The following is a 13,848-nucleotide window of genomic DNA, read 5'->3' on the forward strand; positions in this document are numbered from 1 at the left end:
TCGCAGTCGATGAATTAAGTGAATTATTATGGAGATAAAAATTCACTGAGCCAAAAGGAGTTTTGATATGTATAACTCACGACCAGCTCGATATTGGGCCTAGAGGGTCACATACATATGGTAGGTATTACGATGAGTAGAGGTTAGAATATGAGATATCCACCGGAGCCCCTATTTTATTGGATATCCAATAAGTCCATGAATTATTGGATCCTATAGATGAGATCCAATAAGTGCCCATAAGAGATTATTGGATAGAGATCCCCTAATCTAAAAGGCTTGGGTAGTTGGATGGAGATCCAATACCCAATAAGGGAGGATCTATTAGGGTTAAGTTGATAAGGGACTTCTATAAATAGGAGGGCTTCAATAGTTTATAGGCTAGAGCTTTTGCTTCCTCTCATATTCTCCTACCCTCTCCACCTCAAAGCAGGCCTGAAGTTTTGAGGAGCGTCATTGCAGTCCTACTATATGTAGAGAGGCGGGTGCTTGACCTCCTTCACCCACTCCTAGAGATTTGCAAGGATTCAAGGATATATGATCTCCCTAGGTAACACAATCTATCTCACATGTGGTTTTCTATTTCGTGGATTTTTGTGCACCAATCTTCGTACGACGACGAACATATCTTTGAGAATTGAGGATTTTGTTTTCTGTTCTTCCGCTGTGCATGTGAAGTCACCCCTAAGATTTCCCAACAATGGTATCAGAGCTAGGTTGTTCATACGAAAATTGATTTTAAACTACGTGTGTTGTGTTTTGGAGAAGCTTTTGCAAAATCGTTGACGCAAAAGTGAGAAAGGGCAGCAACTGTTGCTACCCTTGCAGATGGCAATGCTGCCATATGCATGCAAGCTCTCGACCGACGATTGGCAGGCTAATGTAGTGGCAGCCCGCAAGCACGACCGCAGGCACGACTGCCTATAGTTGTGCCCGCAAGCACGACCGCAGGTACGATTGCCTACAGTGGCGCCTGCAAGCACGACCGCAGGCACGACAACCACTTGCGCATGGGCATTATGCCAGCGCACGACAACAATGAGCCCTAACGGTTAGCACTGGCCCGTTGGTGCAGCGTTGCGATTACAGGTTGAGGCGCCCATGAGCACAGTCGCCTACGGGGGCAGTACCCCGTAGGGGCGCCCGACCACAAGGGCGGCGTCGTTCACAGGCACAACGCCCATGGGCAGGGGCGGCGCCCCATGAACCCCCCCCCCCCCTCCCCCCTTCCTTGCACAAGCTATTGCCGGTAGGGTGGCGATGGCCACAACAAACAAGGAGAAGAGGGGGGTTAGGGTTTTTTACCCAAAAGATAGTTTTTCCCCTCGGATTTTCAAAAATTACAAGTTCTATCCTTTGTCCAAATTATAAAAATACCCCTCATAATTTTAAAAATTTCTTTCATGTCCTTGATTTCAATATATATATATATATATATATATATTAAAAGATTTAATTAATTATTATTTTTATTATTATGTAGTAGTCTTATATGATGATGATTTATATATGTGATGTATGATATGTGGACGGATGATCATGAACTGTGTGATGTATGTACTTTTGATTATAATTATTGGGGCCTACGAGCCTCCATTTTATTTCTCATTTATTGTTGGGTCTGCGTGCCTATAATGAAGTTGTAATCACACGAGGAGGCGCAATAGGAGTGTGGAAGTGATAGCGGGACCCACGAGATGGATGATCACGATGCATGGAGATGCATCGAGATGCTGACGGAACCGAAGAGGATGAGATGGATGATCATAGGGCATGAAGATATACCGCTGCATACATAGATCTTGATATGAGTGATTAGGCCCATTGGCTCGGGCCTAATAACATTAAATTATGGTTCATGATCATATGGAGTAATTGCTTATGTGATGTGTGATTGTTTATACACCTACTAGATATGTATATATATATTTGCATGTGATATAGATATATATTAAATATGTATGTGTTGCTAGTCATAGGTGCCCAGCAAGCCAATCACGTGAGTGATGGCACGTGTGACTTGATACAGAATCTTTTTACTTATTATATTTTGACGTATATTACTTTATAACTATTGCATATGTGCATATATATATTGTGATGTCCTTGGATTTGTGCAATGGGAATCGGATCGTGATGAGATCACGATAATGAGATCGATTCACCTTTAAACACATATCCTAAATAATCTCGGTCATAGGTTACTCGAGAGGGACATCGTGATAATCGGACAGATTGGTGTACTGTATACCCATCCATATGATGGATGCAGTTGGTCTCATAGCTGCCCATGTAGGGACACTAGGGATATAGTACAGGTGTTCATTAGAGAATGAGTTCACTGATTGATCCGCTTATGGAATGCTAGATGGTTGATGATGCCTTATTATCAGACAACGATTCGATAGTCCTAGTGGTATATCTGGTCCTTAGACTTGAGACACCAAGGATGTCATGTATGAGTGCTCCACTCGTTGATACCAGACTCATAGGTTTGGTTGTCCCAAATCTAGTACAACTGGTCATTGGGAGTGGTAGTCGACCTTACAAGGGCTATTGAGTGTCGATAGAGGATCATCTACTCTCGGTGTCATGAGAGGAATATCCCATGTATTCTTGCTCAGACAAATCCCTGGCCAGGGTCATTCGGGTTGAGAGAGAAAGAGTTCTCCGGGAGAATCCGATTAGAGCGAGACTCGGGTATAAATCGTATAGGTCTGACAGCACCATGCTTGATATACAGTCTCTGGGATATTAGATGGATGAGGGACTATAGGTACACGGTAACTGAGGACAGACAGGTCCAATGGATTGGATTCCCCTGTATCGTCTAGGGACTACGGCGTAGTGGCCTAGTACGTTCGTAGTCGATGAGTCGAGTGAATTATTACAGAGATAATAATTTACTGAGTTAGAAGGAGTTCTGACAAGCAGTAGGGTGGCAGCGGTAGTAATAAGAGGGAATTAGGGTTTTGGACAAAAAGATAGTTTTTCCCTTGTGAATTTGAGAAATTTTAGTTTTTGTCTTTTATCCAAATTATGAAAATACCCTTAGGAATTGAGAAATTCCCTACATATCCCTGATTTCAGAAAATATTAATTAATTAAAAGGTTTAGTTGATTATTATTTTTATTATTATTTAGTAGTCCTACATGATGATGATTATTTATACATGTGATGTATGATGTGTGGATGGATGATACATGTGATATACATGTGTACCTGTGATTATTATTATTGAGGTCTGCGAGCCTCCATTATATTTCTCATTTATTGTCGGGCCTGCGTGCCTATGATTAAGTTGTAATTACATGAGGAGATGTAGCAGGAGCGTGGATGTGATAGCAGGACCCACGAGATGGACGATCGTGATGCATGAAGATGCATCAAGATATCGACGGAACCGACGAGGACGAGATGGACGATCACAGGGCATAGAGATGCACCGTTGCACATATAGATCTTCATGTGAGTGATTAGGCCTACTGGCTCGGGCCTAATCACATTAGGTTGTGGTCCATGATCATCTAGTGTGATTGTTTATACACATACTAGATATGTATATATATTTGCATGCGATGTAGATATATATTAAATATGTATATGTATGACATGTCATATTAGGAGACCAAATCATAGAAACATCTCTCTCGATAATATTAAGTCGGTAAACATGAGGCAATTAGATTGACCCACGTGACCTTCCATCGTTATAAGTAGGAACCGATTCCCGGTGTAGGTTGAGTTGGTCGAGTCCCTCGAGACTCACCTATATCGCGATTCACTATCTTGCTTACGACATAGAGATGTCACCGGTGACTTGAGGGCATGGTATGCTTGGTCGAGTCCCTCGAGGGTATATCATCAAATCAAACTCATCTTGTAACGAAGGTGTTGACTTAACCGAGTATCATGGTTGGTCGAGTTCCTCGAGGCCATGGTGATTCGGAGGCCGAACAGGACGGGAATCACAAGGAGTTGTGATCGACAAGAGTTACCTACCTTTTAGGCTTAGTGTGATTGGTCGAGTCCCTCGAGGTTACACTAAGACGTTGATTGGATCCTGATCCCCACTAGAAGTCTGTCGGAGACTTCCATTTCATATGCTGAGGGTGTCACGTGTGTTGAATCTCGGATTTTGATGATGAAGTCAATTGTCATTTGTTATCTAATCTATGTGTTGAGATAAGTGTGCAGGATTAACTACGATGAGAGTAAGACAAGCAGCAGGTGTTGCGCCGGAGTCAAGATCATGATCACGTTGGGAGTTCGAGAGTTCGACGGAAGTTCGGACGGTCGTCGGAGGTTCAGTGAGAACAGATCCGAGAAGTCCAGAAGCTTGCCAAGCGAAGCTCGTCGGAACTCGCCAAGTGGATCGTCGCAAAGTCCAGGAGTATGCCGGATGTCCGCAGAAGGATCACCGAGGGTTTATCGGATGATCGACGGAAGTTGGCCGGAAACTCGCCGGAAGAAGCGATTGACGCATCGGAGCAAAGCTGCAGAAGTTGTCTTAGAGTTAATCGTAGTTAGCATGATGATTAAGCATGAAAATGGGAGGTGATCCCATTAGCTTAATCTTGGGGCAATTGGGCCCCTGAAAAGATTCAAATTGGGCCGAATGGAGCGAACCATTCGGACCCTGATTGCACCAGGAGGTGCAACCGCCCCAGCCAGGCGGTGCAACCGCCAGGGCTGTGAGGTTGGGCGGTGCAACCGCCCCAGCCAGGAGGTGCAACCGCCAGGGCTGCGAGGCTGGGAGGTGCAACCGCCCCAGCCAAGAGGTGCAACCGCCCAGAGCTCAGTCTTCGAGCTAGACTGGGCGGTGCAACCTCCTCTGTCAAGAGGTAGCACCGCCAGAGCTCAAGTTTCGAGCTCTGCCAGGCGATGCAACCACCGAGCTCAGTCTTCGAGCTCTGGCAGAGAGGTGCATCAGCCTGAGCTCAGTCTCGAGCTCTGCCAGGTGATGCAACCACCAAGCTCAGTCTTCGAGCTCTGGCAGAGAGGTGCATCAGCCTGAGCTCAGTTTCGAGCTCTGCCAGGTGATGCAACCACCGAGCTCAGATTTCGAGCTCTGCCAGGTGATGCAACCACCGAGCTCAGTCTTCGAGCTCTGCCAGGTGATGCAACCATCGAGCTCAGTCTTCGAGCTCAGGCAGAGAGGAGCAATCGCCTGAGCTCAGTCTTCGAGCTCTGCCAGGCGGTGCCACCTCTCCAGTCAAGAGGTGCAACCGCCTGATCCCAGAATTCTGGGATTTGATCGATTTGATCGTTTTGAGCTCGAATTTTGAATTGGGTTGGGGCCTATAAATACCCCACCCATTCAGCACTGAAAAGATACAGACCTACACCGAAATCTTGACCTTTTCTGTGATTCTAAGAGCTCAAAAGTGTTGTAAAGCCTTTAAGTCTCCTCCTTCTGTTCTTCAAGTTTTCAGTTGTAAAGTGAGGAGAGAAAGGTCTGTAAAGGTTGTCTCCTGAGCCTGTCAAAAGGAGAGAAATTGTAAAAGGGCAGTTTGGCCTTCGCCTATTGAAGGAAGGCCCCTAGTTGACGTCGGCAACCTCGTCGGTGGAGGAAGCCAAAAGTGGAGTAGGTCAAGGCTGACCGAACCACTCTAAATCTCTGGTTTGCGTTTATTTTCGAGCACTTTATCATTACTGCAAACCTCCTTCATCACTACTGCTCTCTGCGCTTTCACGAACAAGTTCTAAGTGCTGTTCTACCGAATCTGCATTCAGACGTAAATTCGTATTTTCATACATTACAGTTTACGTTTACGTTTGATTCTGCAGAACTATCTTCCATGCTTTTACGAACGAGCTTCTTTGCAGTTTATACTTACATTTTGATCCTATTGATAACTGCAAACTGTCTTCTACAATTTTACGAACGAGTTTCAACATTTAGACGTAAAACTGCATTCAGACGTAAATCGGCTTTCCTCGCTCAATCATCAGATCTCAGTTCACGTTTACGTCTTGATTTCAACTGCATACTGCCTTCTGCGAGTATACAAACAAGTTTTAAAGTTTAGACGTAAATCTGCGTCTAGACGTAAAACTGCGTTTAGACGTAAATCTGCGTTTAGACGTAAATCTGAGTTTAAGACGTAAATCTGAGTTTAGACGTAAATTTGCGTTTAGACGTAAAACTGCGTTTATACGTAAATCTGCGTTTAGACGTAAATCTGCGTTTAGACGTAAATCTGCGTTTAGACGTAAATCTGAGTTTAGACGTAAACTGCGCTTAGACGCAAAACTGCGCTTAGACGCAATCTGCGCTTAGACGCAAACTGCATTTAGATACAAACTGAGAATTTGCTTTTGCATCATAATTGTTTTTGAACGAACGCAGCTTTTGGTTTTTTAATCGCTCTAAGATTTCCGCTGCACTAATTCACCCCCCCCCTCTTAGTGCTCTCGATCCTAACAATTGGTATCAGAGCAAGGTTAACTCTCTAAAGGATTAAAACCCAAGAGAGATGGCATACGCCGGAAACCAAGAGGGGCATTCGATTACACGTCCACCCATGTTCAGTGGAACGGACTACACTTACTGGAAGACCCGAATGAGGATCTTTCTAATTTCTATGGATTTTGAACTGTGGAACCTTGTTGAAAACGGATTTTCAAAGTCTTCTCTTCCAATGATCGATTGGAATGAGTTGGAAAAGAAGGCTTTCGCTCTTAATGCAAAGGCTATGAATGCCTTATTTTGCGCACTTGATAAAAACGAGTTTAATCGTGTTTCAACTTGCGAAACTGCTTTTGATATTTGGCACACACTTGAAGTGACCCACGAGGGCATAAGTAGAGTGAAAGAGTCAAAAATCAATCTGTTGCTGCATTCTTTTGAACTTTTCCGAATGAAACCGAGTGAAACCATTGGCGACATGTTTACCCGTTTCACGGATGTCGTCAACAGTCTAAAAGGACTCGGAAAAAGTTTTTCGGATTTTGAACTCGTAAATAAAATACTAAGATCCCTTCCTAAAAGTTGGGATCCTAAAGTCACTGCCATTCAAGAGGCAAAGGATCTGCGCAACTTCCCTCTTGAAGAACTAATCGGGTCATTAATGACCTACGAAATGACTTGCAAAGCTCATGAAGAGCAAGAAGACATCCTTCCAAAGAACAGGAAGGATATGGCACTTAAAACTTCTGAATGCCACTTGAGAGAAAACTCAAGTGATGAGGACTGTGATGATGACTTGGCACTTTTGACAAGAAAGTTTAAGAAGTTCTTCAAAAGAAACAAGTTTAAAAACGATGTGAAAAATAAACTTGAACCCAAGAAGGACCAAGTGATCTGCTACGAATGTAAAAAGCCGGGACACTACAAGAGTGATTGTCCCCAAGTCAAGAAAAGAACAACAAAGAAGAAGGCGCTCCAAGCAACATGGGATGATTCGAGCGCATCTGAGGAAGAAGAGTCCAACACCGAGCAAGTTGCTCATTACGCCTTTATGGCCATCGAAGAGGAGGTAACGGATTTATTAGATGCTGATTTATCTTTCGATGAATTATTAAATGCCTTCCATGATTTATTTGATGAATGCAAAGTTATAAATAGAAAATACAAGTTGCTAAAAAAGGTACATGATAATCTTACTTGTGAGCTTGATAAGTTAAAAATCAAACATCATGATAGTTTAAATTCATGTATCAAATGTCATGATTTAGAAACTATACAAAAAGAAAACTTGCTACTTAAGGACACCTTGAAGAAATTCGAGGTTGGTAGCAAGTCATTAAACATGATCCTTACAAACAAGGGTCATGCTCCCAAAAGAAGTGGGATTGGATTTGTGAGGAGTCCTCACCAAAATCCAACTACCTTCATAAAAGGCTCCATCTTACATGTTCAACACCAAACCAAGTGCAACTTTTGTTGCAAATCTGGACACAAGACACATTGTTGTCCATTCAAGAAAATAAGTCCAAACAAACTAATTTGGGTTCCTAAAGGAACCATGATAAACTCTATGCAACATGATAAAAAATGTAAATCTATTTATGAGGCACCCAAAAGCAAAAGGGTTCCTAAAGATCATCCCTTCCTATAAAAACATTAAAAGTCTAGGCCGGAGCAAGAAATAATATTCTGCTCCTTGACTCTCAATGGTCATAAACCAAGAATCAAAAAGGAACTCGCAACGCTTAAGTAACAAGTGGAAGTTGTGAAATCACAAATACGATACAACCTTATTAGAAACATATGATATCCAAATTCACATACCCCCCTGATCTTCAAAACCCGTTCATCTACGAATTAATTCTTGTAGAAACTAAATATGTCATGATCTTAAAAGGGATACCAAACAAACATACGTATGCACGTTAAAAGATCTATCTTGATCGTACAAAGAGCTTCTTCCCTAAATAAAAACTCATACGAAATCATGTAACAAACATTAATTGCTCTGAAACTCTCCTCAAGGCAAAGGCTCCCTAATCAAATCATCTTAGGTGCTCACTGGCTGCAGGCGGTGGCACCTCTCCAGCTGGCGGTGGCACCTCCAGCTATCACGGGTTGCCAGAGGTTGCACCGCTCCAGCCAGAGGTGCAACCGCCAGCAGCTCTGCCCTTTAAACCCACACTAGGGCCGGCTAAGGAACCGACCCCAACTCACCCCCATTTCCTCCTCTACTCTTCCAAGTCTCCTCCATTCCCATTTCACTCCTCTAAGCCTTCCAAATACCTCCCATTTCGGAGCAAAACATCAAGAATCCTTCCTTCTCTTGAAGATTTCACAAAGGTACTCTCTAAGAAGCTCTTAAATTCTGTTTTGTTCTTCATTTACTTTAGCTCATCATCATCCCTCTAAACAGCAGTAGTAATGGGATCTAGAAGATCCTCAAGGGACAAGGGAAAGAGGAGAGTAGTAGAAGAGTTTGATCTCACTCTTTTTGATTCCAAAAACCATGCTGAAAAATTTCTCTCCTTCGAACTAAGAAGCATCAATAAGGGAAAATACGTAGATCTGAATGAACTAAGAGATGTAGAGACTATCCATTGGTTTGCAAACCTAAATCTACTTCCAATTTTGCAGATCAACGAACCCATTTATCCTAGACTAGTTAGATTGTTTTACAACAACATGCAAATAGATGATGAAGAAAGGATGTCAACCTATCTCTTAGGACAACACATCTCAATCACTGATAGATTCATTTGTGATATGATAGGTATTCCCATGAAAAGCATAGGACTTTACTTTAAAGGATCATGGGATGAAAAAACCATTGAAACATCCTACGTTGAAGCCTTAGGAACAATCCTTGCCAATCCTAACATAGAATCTGTTCCTAAAAGTTGTGAACATCTATTGCCCTTTAACACTAAGATACTTCATCATATCATGACTAGTATAATTCTTCCTAAACAATACCATCATGATGAAGTGAGTCAATTGGAATTAGGAATTATGTACCTAATCATGAAAGGACGTGACATTTGTCTTGGCTATCTGATCCAACAAAACATGTTAGAATTATCTACGAAAGATATGATGCTCCCATATGGTGGAATAATTACTAGAATAATGAAAGCTTACGACATTCAAATACCACTAGAAGAAGAAGTAATGAAAGCAGATAGATTCAGCATAATAAACAAAAATCTACTTCACCGACTAAGATGTCACTATAGAAACGGTAACTGGGTTAGAATGCCTAGAAGAACTGATCCCCCTCAGCCTGAACCTGAGCCGGAAACCCCAGTCTTTAGGAGTACCCAATCTCCTCCGATCTGTCCCTTTGAGGAAACACATCCGGTTGAGCAAACTCACACATCATCCATCGAAGATATCGGGATTCGGATGGACCGATTTGAACAAAGACAAGAACGGCTTGAACTTCGACAAGATCAAATCCTAACCGAGCTGCAGCAAATCCATCGACAATTTGACTCTTTACTTAGGCACTTTAATCTTCCACCTCATGAATAAGCTTGTATGAACATCTGCTGTTTTTGATATGACATGTTGTAAACTCCTTATGTTATTCATGAAGGACTTTGTCTTTATGGTTACCTGATATGCTGTACATATGTTACCCTGATATGGTTATCTTTGTTTGTGTAAGCATATTTGCAAACATCTCTTGTTGTTTATCTCGGTTTTTGCACTGAAACTAAAAAGGTTTAAAAGCCTATGCCTTGAAAAATATGAAGCAACATACCAATGTAAGTTGATAAGTCAGCAGTATGACATTGATATGGTTGCTATTACTAATATGATTGCTATGTATCAAGATATCAAACAAAAATTTGCATCGTACGAGCTGATATCTTACCATGTGATGCAATGCTACACTTGCTGAAATAAAATCTTGCTATGCAATATGATACAATGCTACACTTGCTGAAATAAAAATCTTGCTATGCAATATGATACAATGCTACACTTGCTGAAATAAATATCTTGCTATGCAATATGATAGAATGCTGCACTTGAAATAATTGTGTTACTACATCAAAAGCTTAACACTCAAGAATCAAACACATTGATATTAGACATCACTTTATACGAGATCATGTCTCTAATCATGATGTAACCATAGAGTTTATTGATACCAAACATCAACTGGCTGATATCTTTACAAAACCACTATGTGAAGAACAATTTGATTACATAAGAAGAGAATTAGGAATGTTGATGTATCCGAATACTTAAACTAGTTAAAATTATATTTCGGATGTTATTACTATTACATGCCTTGACAAACGCTTGATCAAATAACATGTTGCAAATTATGTGACAAATATTTTTAACCAAATGCATGTAAGAAGTTCATTTTTCGGTTTGTATGCTAAAAATGGGATGTTCCTGTACACTCTTATGAAAACTCTTTGAAAAATGACTTTCCTCCGTCAAGCAAAAACAATAAAGAAATATATGTGTCATGACTTCCTTTATATGCTTGATAATGCTATCATGCTTTTTGTTGATGACAAAGGGGGAGAAACATATGAATTGATAAACACTATGTCATAGCTGAACTGCCATAATCATGTCTATGTCATAGTTGCAAATACTTGAGTGATGCTATAAACAATGTTATGCCATCCATGCATCACCAAGAGATATGTGAACATGCGCTATAGTTTGCATCGTGTCTTGATTTGATATTGTGAAGAAAATGCAAACTTGCTAGAAAATCTCAAATGTGTGCATCATGTAAAAAGTCCTTCGTAGCTTTATATGATTACATGATGAATAGTTACAAACACAATCATACAAACTTGATGATGTATGTCATGCCTTGACATCATTCTTGAAGAGATACATCATGATGGGCATCATGATGAGAGCATTGATAAGTTTAACTGATCTAACTTATCAATACGTCACTTGAATTCTTTGGTCTTGAATTCAAGGTTGACTTATCTCAACTATGGCATATAGATAGGGGGAGTTAAGGACAACTCCTTTATCAATTGATTGTCATCATCAAAAAGGGGGAGATTGTTGAATCTCGGATTTTGATGATGAAGTCAATTGTCATTTGTTATCTAATCTATGTGTTGAGATAAGTGTGCAGGATTAACTACGATGAGAGTAAGACAAGCAGCAGGTGTTGCGCTGGAGTCAAGATCATGATCACGTTGGGAGTTCGAGAGTTCGACGGAAGTTCGGACGGTCGTCGGAGGTTCAGTGAGAACAGATCCGAGAAGTCCAGAAGCTTGCCAAGCGAAGCTCGTCGGAACTCGCCAAGTGGATCGTCGCAAAGTCCAGGAGTATGCCGGATGTCCGCAGAAGGATCACCGAGGGTTTATCGGATGATCGACGGAAGTTGGCCGGAAACTCGCCGGAAGAAGCGATTGACGCATCGGAGCAAAGCTGCAGAAGTTGTCTTAGAGTTAATCGTAGTTAGCATGATGATTAAGCATGAAAATGGGAGGTGATCCCATTAGCTTAATCTTGGGGCAATTGGGCCCCTGAAAAGATTCAAATTGGGCCGAATGGAGCGAACCATTCGGACCCTGATTGCACCAGGAGGTGCAACCGCCCCAGCCAGGCGGTGCAACCGCCAGGGCTGTGAGGTTGGGCGGTGCAACCGCCCCAGCCAGGAGGTGCAACCGCCAGGGCTGCGAGGCTGGGAGGTGCAACCGCCCCAGCCAAGAGGTGCAACCGCCCAGAGCTCAGTCTTCGAGCTAGACTGGGCGGTGCAACCTCCTCTGTCAAGAGGTAGCACCGCCAGAGCTCAAGTTTCGAGCTCTGCCAGGCGATGCAACCACCGAGCTCAGTCTTCGAGCTCTGGCAGAGAGGTGCATCAGCCTGAGCTCAGTCTCGAGCTCTGCCAGGTGATGCAACCACCAAGCTCAGTCTTCGAGCTCTGGCAGAGAGGTGCATCAGCCTGAGCTCAGTTTCGAGCTCTGCCAGGTGATGCAACCACCGAGCTCAGATTTCGAGCTCTGCCAGGTGATGCAACCACCGAGCTCAGTCTTCGAGCTCTGCCAGGTGATGCAACCATCGAGCTCAGTCTTCGAGCTCAGGCAGAGAGGAGCAATCGCCTGAGCTCAGTCTTCGAGCTCTGCCAGGCGGTGCCACCTCTCCAGTCAAGAGGTGCAACCGCCTGATCCCAGAATTCTGGGATTTGATCGATTTGATCGTTTTGAGCTCGAATTTTGAATTGGGTTGGGGCCTATAAATACCCCACCCATTCAGCACTGAAAAGATACAGACCTACACCGAAATCTTGATCTTTTCTGTGATTCTAAGAGCTCAAAAGTGTTGTAAAGCCTTTAAGTCTCCTCCTTCTGTTCTTCAAGTTTTCAGTTGTAAAGTGAGGAGAGAAAGGTCTGTAAAGGTTGTCTCCTGAGCCTGTCAAAAGGAGAGAAATTGTAAAAGGGCAGTTTGGCCTTCGCCTATTGAAGGAAGGCCCCTAGTTGACGTCGGCAACCTCGTCGGTGGAGGAAGCCAAAAGTGGAGTAGGTCAAGGCTGACCGAACCACTCTAAATCTCTGGTTTGCGTTTATTTTCGAGCACTTTATCATTACTGCAAACCTCCTTCATCACTACTGCTCTCTGCGCTTTCACGAACAAGTTCTAAGTGCTGTTCTACCGAATCTGCATTCAAACGTAAATTCGTATTTTCATACATTACAGTTTACGTTTACGTTTGATTCTGCAGAACTATCTTCCGTGCTTTTACGAACGAGCTTCTTTGCAGTTTATACTTACATTTTGATCCTATTGATAACTGCAAACTGTCTTCTACAATTTTACGAACGATTTTCAACATTTAGACGTAAAACTGCATTCAGACGTAAATCGGCTTTCCTCGCTCAATCATCAGATCTCAGTTCACGTTTACGTCTTGATTTCAACTGCATACTGCCTTCTGCGAGTATACAAACAAGTTTCAAAGTTTAGACGTAAATCTGCGTCTAGACGTAAAACTGCGTTTAGACTTAAATCTGCGTTTAGACGTAAATCTGAGTTTAAGACGTAAATCTGAGTTTAGACGTAAATCTGCGTTTAGACGTAAAACTGCGTTTATACGTAAATCTGCGTTTAGACGTAAATCTGCGTTTAGACGTAAATCTGCGTTTAGACGTAAATCTGCGTTTAGACGTAAATTTGAGTTTAGACGTAAACTGCGCTTAGACGCAAAACTGCGCTTAGACGCAATCTGCGCTTAGACGCAAACTGCATTTAGATACAAACTGAGAATTTGCTTTTGCATCATAATTGTTTTTGAACGAACGCAGCTTTTGGTTTTTTAATCGCTCTAAGATTTCCGCTGCACTAATTCACCCCCCCCCTCTTAGTGCTCTCGATCCTAACAACGTGACTCGTTAGTAAAATAGTGGGAGCATATTAAGATAGAAGTCCATATCTTGAT

The sequence above is a fragment of the Musa acuminata genome, chromosome BXJ1-5, assembly GCF_036884655.1.
Source record: "Musa acuminata AAA Group cultivar baxijiao chromosome BXJ1-5, Cavendish_Baxijiao_AAA, whole genome shotgun sequence".
Lineage (NCBI taxonomy): Eukaryota > Viridiplantae > Streptophyta > Magnoliopsida > Zingiberales > Musaceae > Musa > Musa acuminata.